This window comes from Rutidosis leptorrhynchoides, chromosome 4 (assembly GCF_046630445.1).
Source record: "Rutidosis leptorrhynchoides isolate AG116_Rl617_1_P2 chromosome 4, CSIRO_AGI_Rlap_v1, whole genome shotgun sequence".
Taxonomy (NCBI): Eukaryota; Viridiplantae; Streptophyta; class Magnoliopsida; order Asterales; family Asteraceae; genus Rutidosis; species Rutidosis leptorrhynchoides.
Window position 1 is genome coordinate 212495859 of NC_092336.1, and position 10845 is coordinate 212506703.

The following is a 10845-nucleotide window of genomic DNA, read 5'->3' on the forward strand; positions in this document are numbered from 1 at the left end:
TGATGTGATTTATGTCAAATGCTAAAAAAGACTGTTTAAGGTGTTATTAATTTTTTAAAAATTTTTATTTAGTAAAAATGAATAATAATTTAATTGGTGGTCAATGTATGTGTATTGATGATACTACGTAGTAGTAAGGACTAAGGAGTATATAAAATAAAATAGATGTTTACTAGCTTTAAGATCTCGTGTGTTGCACGGTGGCTTAAAAAATTAGTATACTAATACGTTAATGTTATTACAGATTGTATGCGTTGTACATTAAGTACGCAATTGACGCCTTTTGTTACATGTGTAACATATGGGTATACCATAAATTGCAAATTAAAATGATCTGGAATTGATGAATCTCAAACTTTGCCTCATTCGCGAAGCTCATAACTTAAGGTTACTACACGCAACCAAGTGGTTTCTATCTTCATGAAGTTCAAAGATCAAAAGACTAAAGCATCCAGTAAGAAATTACATTAATTAATCTTACTTATATATCACAACTATAACATATATTAAGTAGTACCGACAAAATCAACTTGTTCGATGACCAAAGTTTAAAAAAACTTGAAACAAATATATATTACCATTTTTTTATTTCATGACAACAAACTTCTTTGATCTTAGTTCTACACCAGTTTATCTGCATTGCAAAAATCAAACCAGAATCCTAATCTATCTATATATCTATACTTTCAAACTTAATCCTAGCCATCAATTAGTTAATTACCAATAAATCATAACCATTCAATTTGTCATCTCATATTTATGACCTCATAATCAACAATATTACAACTAAAAATACTGAATTAACCCTCATATTCAAAAAAACACGGGATAGAAAATCAAAATTAGGGGTTTCAAAACATCATACTCATAATTAAGGGTTTCAAAACATCACAGCTCATTCACGACTTTCAGATAAACCCTAGCTTTCCCCCAAAATTGTCGCCCCTGATCAATCACTTACGACATTCAGCCATCTGAAATAATCATTCTATAGGAATACGCAGAACATCAAAACATACAAATAAGTTACATCAGATAGGAACTCTTTTTAGCCCCAAATTGTCATAAAACCCTAACGTCGCTCAATTTTGCGTTCATTTACATTTACAAATTATCTGCCGGATTTGCGTTTGTTTACATTGGTATGTGAGTTACAGAACTATTTGTGATTTCAAATTTCTTCTTGAATAATGTACAATGATTCTTTTGAATTTTATTGAATTATTATATATTTTTAAGGATTAATTATCGTTTTCAAGCACATTATACGATTTTCTATCAGATTTTAAAAATACGTGGGAATTGACAATTCTGTGATTTCGATGGTTTGCAAATATTTCAATGCTTTGCACATATGTAAACAACTCTGTGATTTAATAGGTTATGTTACTTTGTAAGTGTTTGGAAATGGAAGACTTGGTTGAAGCAATAGAGACAGTATAGAGTGATAAAAAGGATTGCTTGTGCTTCATTGAAGTGATAGTTCACAAGGACGATAATAGCAAAGAATTACTCGCTTACTCGAGTGGGATTCGAGAGTCTGCTGCTAAACAGCCGTCCTCTAACCCCTCAGTAAAGTGGTCAATGGTTACTGTAATTGTCAAATTAGCAAGCATTAACGAGCTTGGTACTAATTGTAAAATTTTCTAATGGTTTGGGCAGGTTGGTTAATAGGGTAAAAACATGTTCATATTGGAATTGCATGTTAAAACACTATGCTTGGGTTGGTCAGGTTCCATCAAAGCACATATATAGAACTTCAGAAAAGATCAAACAATTTTGGAATGTATTTTGTTTCTAAAATAGTCGCTTTTGTAGCCCAAGTTGTGTGCGAAGTAAACAGCACAATAGTTTGTTGCCCAAATTAACTTGAAGATGATTGTTATTGATCATAAATATATGCAAATCAAGAAAAAATGTTTAGTAAAAGCGATAATTAATCCTCTACGAGCGAGTGGCAGAAAGAGAGAGTTAATCTACTTGGCCCATTTTGTTCACATAGGTTATTGTGTGAGAAACATTTTGTGTATATAAAAGATCAGTTGAAGATAGTGTGTTCAGTCAAATTTGATGTAGATCATCTCACGTGTTAATGGGTATGCCACAAGGTGGGGTTGCTGATGTGTGCGAGGTGTACTAGGAAATAGTATTATTTTTATAACGAAATACTATTAAATATGATACAATTTTACACAAGATATTTATTTATTTATAGAATGGATATACCTAAACCTTGATACAACACTTATAGGCAGTGTACCTAATCGTACAGTAGTGTAGTTTTTAGTAAGTTCGGTTCGTTCCACAGGGATACACTTAAACAAGCTTAACGCTATATTTGTTTTAACTTATAAAAATACAAAAATATATATAAGTAGTATTATTATTATAAAAGGGGGTTTTTACCGTTTAATGACCGGTTTGTCGATTTTTAAAACTTTAGTCGCAGTTAAAACCTAATGTAAAATATTAAAAATAAATATAACTTAATTTAAAGCGTAAAGTAAATAACGATAATGAAATTGCGATAAATAAAAGTGCGATAAAATAAAATTGCGATAATTAAAAAGTACGAAAATTAAAAGTGCAATTAAATACAATAACAATAAATAAAAGTGCGATAATTAAAAGTTCAATTAAATATGAAATAAAGGAAATTAAATATGAAATAAAGGAATTATGCTTATTTAAACTTTCGTAATCATGATGTTTGACGTGTTGATTTTTAGTTTATTCACATGGGTTAATTGTTCTTTGTCCTGGATTATTTAATATGTCCATACGGATTTGTCCATAATAGTCCATCAGTCATAAATATAAAGTACGAAAGCCTTCGTTAAATTATTCTTATTCCTGAAGTCAAATATTCCAACTAATTGGGGATTCGAATTGTAACAATGTCTTAATACTTTGTTTAATGAATACACCAGGTTATCGACTGCGTGTAAACCAAGATTTTACTACTTTGTTAACAATTACACCAATTACCCTTGAATGTAATCCACCCCTGTTTCAACAAGTATATTAACTATTAATCCAATTCCGTGTCCGGTAAAATGAACAATTATTGGTATTTATAGATATCCCGCCCACCGTACCCAGTCAAGCGTATGTGGTTATATATAAATACGTCAAATTATAAGTCTATATATTAAATTAACGAGGTATCATTTAGTTAATATAAAGCCCATTAATAGCCCATAGTCTAATTTCCACAAGTGTCGTTCTTTTGTCCAAACCCCAATTATGGTACAAAGCCCAATTACCCAATTTTAATATTTAGCCCAACATCATGATTACTTCGGCATTAAATAAGCATAATAATAACTTAGCTACGAGACATTAAATTAAAAATAACATTAACCATAACTTACAGTGATTAAAAATAGCGTAGCGTTACACGGACAGAAATTCGACTTACACCCTTACAACATTCGCTAACATACCCTTATTATTAGAAATTAAAATTAAAATTAAAATTACAATATAAATATAAATATATATACGAGTGAGAGATTGAAAGGAAAAAGATGTAAAATTTGTGCAGAATTCGATGGCTTTTATAGGCCCACGTTGCACTGTAGAGTTCCGCGAGTGCTGAGGTTTCCTTCACAAAAGTACCGCGAGTGCGGAGGTCTGAAAACCAGCTCACATATTAGATCCAAAACGTGGGCTGCGTAAAATTATATTATATAATAATATATATAATTAATTATATATTATATTTTATTCTTATGCATAGTTGACTTGTAATTTTTGGTCCGTTGCGTCGCGCACTGAAAGTTGGTTCATGTCTCGGTTCCGGATTTTCGAACGTCCTTGCGTACTATTTAATATCTTGTACTTTGCGTTTTGCGTCTTGTACTCTTGTAATTTTGAGACGTTTCTCATCAATAATTTGAACCACTTTGATTGTACTTTGTACTTTTTAGCTTTTTGGTCGTTTGCGTCTTCAAATCATTGAATCTGTCTTTTGTCTTCACCTTTTATTATTTAAACGAATATCACTTGTAAATAGAACAATTGCAACTAAAAGCTTGTCATTCTTGAGGGATAATGCTATTAAATATATGTTCGTTTTTAGCATTATCAAATATTCCCACACTTGAGCGTTGCTTGTCCTCAAGCAATATAGTCTTGAAATAAAAATACTAGAATCACTTCTTTATTCTTCACACTTTGTACATCAGTGATTTCTATACGGCGATATAAACAATGGTAGTAACGATGTGGTTTACAGTCCCACATGACTATAAAAATTTAGATCCTTAAGGAAATTGGATCTTTATGAAAACATTTGATCTTTTAAATATAATCTAGCTTTTACCCTAGATAAGTTTTCCGGAATAACCCTTCACCGGTGTTTGCAAAATATTTTTGTGGGTTTGGTGGGTTTCAGATTTGAAAATTTTAGCTCAAAACTTACGGTTTTGTGTCACCCACTTGCTAACCTTGTATTGGGAAAGCAACACGTCCAGTATACTTGTTCCGTATATTACCTTTCGATAAACTACCGTCCGATTGTAAAGGAAAGCGTTGAACAAGCAACTGTTAAGGCAATGTCCCCTGACATGCTTTTAATTATGGTCTATAACGTGTCGGATGCAATTACTATCCTTGGTAGGAGCAATAGTAAAGCTCACCCTTATAATTTTTTGGTCTGGCACAAGGTCCTGTCTTCGACCATGCTATGCAACCACCGTTCTTACGGTTGACACCCGATTTGGTTCAGGTGACCTAATGAATTCCAGGTGAATTCCTAGGATTTTACGTTCAATGGTAATGAACGCATTGAAAATGGGTTTTCAGAAAATAAATCGGTTTGTAATTTTGATCAAAATATTTTCTCGTTCAAGCTCGAGTTTAGATATCATTGAATTTCATGAGTTTGTAATTCTCAATCTTTAAGATTAATCTCTAGGATTGAGTAATATCAGTCTTAAAAGCTGATTTTTAATCTTTAAGGAGATTATCATTTCTGGGGATCTGATTCATTAGTCTTATCAAGCTAATTTGCACGGCGTCCTTCCCATTTTACGAGACAGATCCTCTCATGGTTAGGATAAGTCTGACCACTTGGCGACCGTGTTTGATGCTGAGGTCCGTGGATTTCCTGCTGATTTTAGTGATGACTTTTCTAGATTTTTCGTCAACCTACAGCTGGTCTGGACGACAACTTCATGACCTAAATCAAGAAGCGCGTGTCTTTTTCGAAAGACTTTACTTCCTTTTAATGATGGAATTGATTCATCGTGTAGATCCATCTTTCTTACAGTAAATCGGGTAAAACTTTTTAGTTTAGTCCAAAGCAAAAGCATCTTCAGTTATTTGTAAAAAAATATGTGATATATGTTTTAAATAACTTGGTAAATTTTTCCCACACTTGGCTTTTATTTTCTTTTATTTGCCTTTTTATTGTCCTCTATTCCATTTTAAATGAATTCTAACATTTTGGTTTGTTTCTCAATTTATGTCCTTTCTGAGGTAACAATAATTTCGGTGTTAACACCTAATTTTATCGTTCATAAATATGTATAAACATGATTTTGAGTTCATTTAATTGAAAATTTTGAAAAATTTTACTAGAATTGGGTAGTCAGTATATAAGACTAGGGCTGTTCTTTATTATCAGAGAGCACTAGATTCTAATACAACTACTGCGTTACTAGTATTTTTAATGGTAACCAAGTGTTTAAGTTAAAAATTTTAAAAATCCGAAAGAATTTAACCCCTTCCCACACTTAAGATCTTGCAATGCCCTCATTTGCAAGAAATCAGTAACAATTTAAATTATTGAGGGTGATTAGCGTAGAAAAATGATTAAATTTTACCAAAGTTTCCAAATATATTGGCGTTTATTTGCTGAATGATAAATGGTGCACATCATTTGTTCATTCCGTCTTGTTGTTACATCACATTTGTTTTTCGTTTTGTCGTCAAAAGTACTAGCTTTTGCTGAACTTAATGCCAGTCTTTGAAAATGCGCTGTTTTACCCTGTTTTGTACATGAGAAAAACTACAAACGTATATATACATATTTTTGAAGTTGGGTATATCACCCCACATTCAAAAATTATTAAAAATCTAATAATAAAAGTTAGAAAATAAAAACTATTAAAATATCAAAAGAAATATTAAAAGTATAAAATTACAAGTTATCAAATAAATAAAAATAAAAATAAAAGAAAATCAGGGTTGATAAGGCTGGTGCCAGTATGGATCTCATTCATAGCCGTATGTACTGTAGAATGCTTGAGCTGGGTCATATGTAGGGTACGGTGGTCGGGTCTGTATAGTCCAAGGAGGAAATACGGGCATTGGAGTCGCAATGTAAGTTGCATTTATGTGTGCACGATGAGTCATGATTTGGTTTTGATGATACTACCAATCTTGAAATGCTCGTTGTCTAGCCATTTCATACTCATGATGAGCCATAAAAAGTTGCATTTCTGTCATCTCATTCCCCCCTCCCGCGTTACCTTGCTGCTGATCTCTTTCGACCTGTGGGTGCGAGCCCTCATATGGTGCTGCAGCGTTATGTTTTTTCTTTAAAACCTTAGCACCATGATATACTTTTAAACCAATTGTATCACGGGGTTCCGGTGCTGCAATTATTAATCCCCCCTGATTTCTATCGACACCGAGATACTCAGCAATTAGGGTAACAAAGATACCACCTCCTATTATCCCATTAGGCCGTATACTCTTAACTATAGCTGATAAATAATAACCCACACAATAAGGTATACTCACAGCGCTTTGTGGGTCTCAAATACACATGAGATAAAATAAATCATTCTCATTTACTTTCTCTTTGTTCTTACCTCGCCGTGTAATCGAATTTGCTAAGAACCTATGGATTACTCTTAGCTCAGCTTTATCAATATCAGTGTAAGAGTTATTCCCCCCACGAAATCGGGTATGCCTAGTCATTCTACTCCATACACCATTCATATCAAAATTCTCATCAATTCTCCTACCATTAAGTATCAACCCTTGACAATCAATAGATGCCAACTCCTCAGGCGTATATATACACAAAGCCTGAGCCATGTCTAGTAGAGACATATGGCGCATCACTCCTCCTAATAAAAATCTAATAAAACTACGATCGGTTAAGGTAAATACCCGATCATTTATTTCAATACTACACAATAACTCCACACACCATTCTCTATATACACACCTACGTATATTAAACAAACGTTCCCAATCAGTGAAAGTAGAATTACCATACCTTTGTGTAAGTAATTCTCTGATTGAACCGGCTAATCCAACTGTTTCTAATGGTTCCCAATCTATGACTCTAGGTACTTCAACAACATTAGACTGAAGGGTGTGCAAGTTCCTCTGGTATTTTGGATAATCTATCCAATGTCGATCAAACCTTAAATTAGGATGTAAATCTGCCAATTCTATATTTGAATATGGAATGTATTGATGTGGTAGTTCTTGTCTATATAGGTCATTAATCTCCTGTTCTGCTGCATTCTCAGGAGGAGCATTGTGAGCTTGAGATGCGGATGGAGATTCACCCCTTTCAGTCTGCAAAACATATCAAACATAATTTTTGTGCATCCAAATATGCATTAGTGTTAGCAAAATCATAAATCAAAACAATTACAATGACATGTTTAATCTATATTAAACTTTATACACATTTTCATAATATTAACAATTCTACACTTTTACAAATGAACATATATGAGAATGTATACAATGATCTTTAGCTTTTATCTCAAATAACATGTCAAAATAATCATTACTAGCAATTAAACAAGTTCCAATTGGCATTCATATCAATTAAATTGAGTTCATGCATTTTTGACTCAAAAAGTCCACTTTAATTCTTGAAAATCATGTTTAGGATCAAAGTTTTGATTATTTAGCAACCTAAACATGTTACACTACTCAATTTAGTATAAACTAACAACAAAATTCGGCCATAACCCGTTTATATCAAAAAGCCCCAATTTTGCTCAAGAACACAAACCCTATATTACTCAAAATTTGAAGTTTAAGTCTTCTAATCATGTTAAATAGCATCAATCTAGGTTATACAAGCACAATATACAATCAATTTAAACACAATTACACTAGAAATCATCAAAATCAAATTAAGTATATTCTTGTTCAAGAACACTAATAATCTGAACTAAAGGGTATTTAGATGTAGAAATTACCGATTTTCTTGAGTAACTTCTTGGTAGCATCCTTCTCAACATGATTTTAGCAAAAAATTTGATGTTTATCGGTGAAAAATCGCGATTTTTGGAGTGGTTTTGTGGGTTTTTTTGCAAAAAAATGAGATGGGGTGTGTGGAAACTGGTCTGTTCGACCAGTTTATCTGGGTTGGGTTTCCAGACCTCCGCGAGTGCGGTGGTGGGTACCCACAAAGTACCGCGACTGCTGTTTTTTTTTTAATAAAAAAACTTTTATTAATAAAACAATTACTTGATTAATTTAAAATTTTGTTTTCCTTTTTAGGACGAGGTTGTTTCGGTACGTTGACCTAGTCCGTCCCTCAACAAAATTTTAAAATTTCGTCATTTTAAAGCGTTGTTTTAAAAGCAAAGATTTTTGGGTTTTCTAATGTTTTTGGCATACTTTAATTCAATAAGATTAAAAATAATGATAATAAAAGTTCTCGTCCCTCCCTTGGGTAGAGTAATTTCGGTTCAATGACCTAGTCTTCAACTCACGTCGAATTTTAAAAATCATATTTTTAACTTAACGAAATAAAGTAAATTTTTATTTTTTAAATTCACACCAAACTTAAATTTAAAATGCATAAAATTAAAAATTCACACCAAACTTATATTATATTTTTGTTTTTATACATACAAACTTATATTAATATTTACAATTTTAAATATATTGATTTTAAAAGTTTTACAATATTAATTTAATATTAATTTTAAAAACAAAGTAAAAATAAAATTAAAAATATTTTTGGTCTTTTATCCCACTTTAATCAATCAAATATTATCAAAAATATACGCCCCTCTTTTCGGTAAAGTAATTTCGGCTATTTTACTTAGTTTTACTCCTGACGAATTTCTGAAATATTTTGGGTTGATTGATTAAAGATATTTATACCTTAAGAATAAACGGTAAATTTCGCAGTGATGTAATAAATTTTTGTATGATATCAATAATTTCGGTCGCAAAACCTAATTTTATTGAATACCAATTTAATACTTTATAGCGAACGATTTAGCGTTTATTATCAAAAGGTTAAAATAATAATAAAAATAAAAATAAAAACTGTACATACTTACCTGTGAAATAGAATTCTTAGTGACCTGCTTTAGCCCACTCATAAGATAGTCGGACTAATTGGTTTTCCATAGCTACATAGGCGTAACCTCGAGCATTCAACGTTTTTTCTTCTAAACATATGAACGGTCCATCTCTGCATAAAGTAACAAACTCGTTATTGGAATATGTCTGATTCGTCGAGCATTTTTCTTCGTGTGATCATTTTCCGCATTTGTGACATCTTTCAAGGTGTCGTGCTCTTCTTTTCGCTGCGGATTTTGATTTTCCTTTACCAAATTGTAACTTATTATTTTCGTTCCTGGATTCTTTTCTTACTCCTTCCAATTTACCTCTAATTAATGATACTATTTCACTTGGAAGGGTGTCATTATTACGTTTACTAATTAAAGCGTGTAGCATTAGACCATGGTTTAATTCACAGGAAGTCTTCATCTCGTAAAACCTAAAAAAAAATAAAAATTCAGAATGGGGGGAGAAGACTAGTTCTTTAGGGTCTGCTAGGGAAAGACCATTCAGATTCCATTCTCGAGAACTACACGAAAATAGAAAATCTAACTCTAACAGAAATACATATTACCCTAAAAAGATTCGAACCTCCCCACACTTAGTTGAAATTGTGATTAACGTTATTTTCAATTGGATCATCAATAACTTGTATATCTTTGACTTTTACTTTAATCCATTTGTTAATTTCCTCCGTAACTTTCACAAATTCAACTAACATCGCCTTTTCTTTTGGCGATAAATTGGATATTAATCGGTTACATAACTTAAAATTTCCCTTAATCTTAGCATCGTGAATCCGTTTATAAAGTTTTTTCGTTGGACTGTTAAAAACGGGTTCATCTAATTTCTTATCATCAACGGGGTTCTTTGTGATCGGATCATCATTAAGTGTTTCTTCATCTTCCCCACACTTATGCATTTTTATCGGTTTAACAGTTTTGGTTGGTGGAGATCTAAACTTTCGGTTCACAAAGGTGATCGATGTATCACCATCCCTAAGTGTCATTCTACCTTCTCTTACATCAATGAATGCCTCGGTGGTTGCTAAAAATAGGCGACCTAAAATTAGAGGAATATCAAGGTTTTCCTCCATATTAATCACTATGAAGTTTGTAACAAAGGTCAAACTTCCCACGTTAACAAGTAAATTATTTGCTATTCCAACCGGGTGTTTAATGGTTAGGTCAAATGATTGAACACCTATTTTGGTTGGTTTTAATTTACCCATACCTAATCTTTTGTATAATGAAAGAGGCATAATATTTGCACTTGCTCCTAAATCTGCGAGTCCATTATATACAGCACCATCATTAAGCAAGCAAGAAATGATAAATTCACCCGGGTCTCCTGCTTTAGTAAGTCGAGTTGGTTTGTAAACCTTTTTCGGGTGTTCTTTTCTTGGTTCTTTCACTTCTATTTGAACTTCTTGTTCACATTTTTCTTCGTTTCTTGGAATGGGAGGTTTGTATAAGAATTCTTCTTCATCACTCCAATTTGAATCCTCCCTATTTTCCAATTTTGATTTTTCACATGTTGTTGATAACATATTTATGTTTT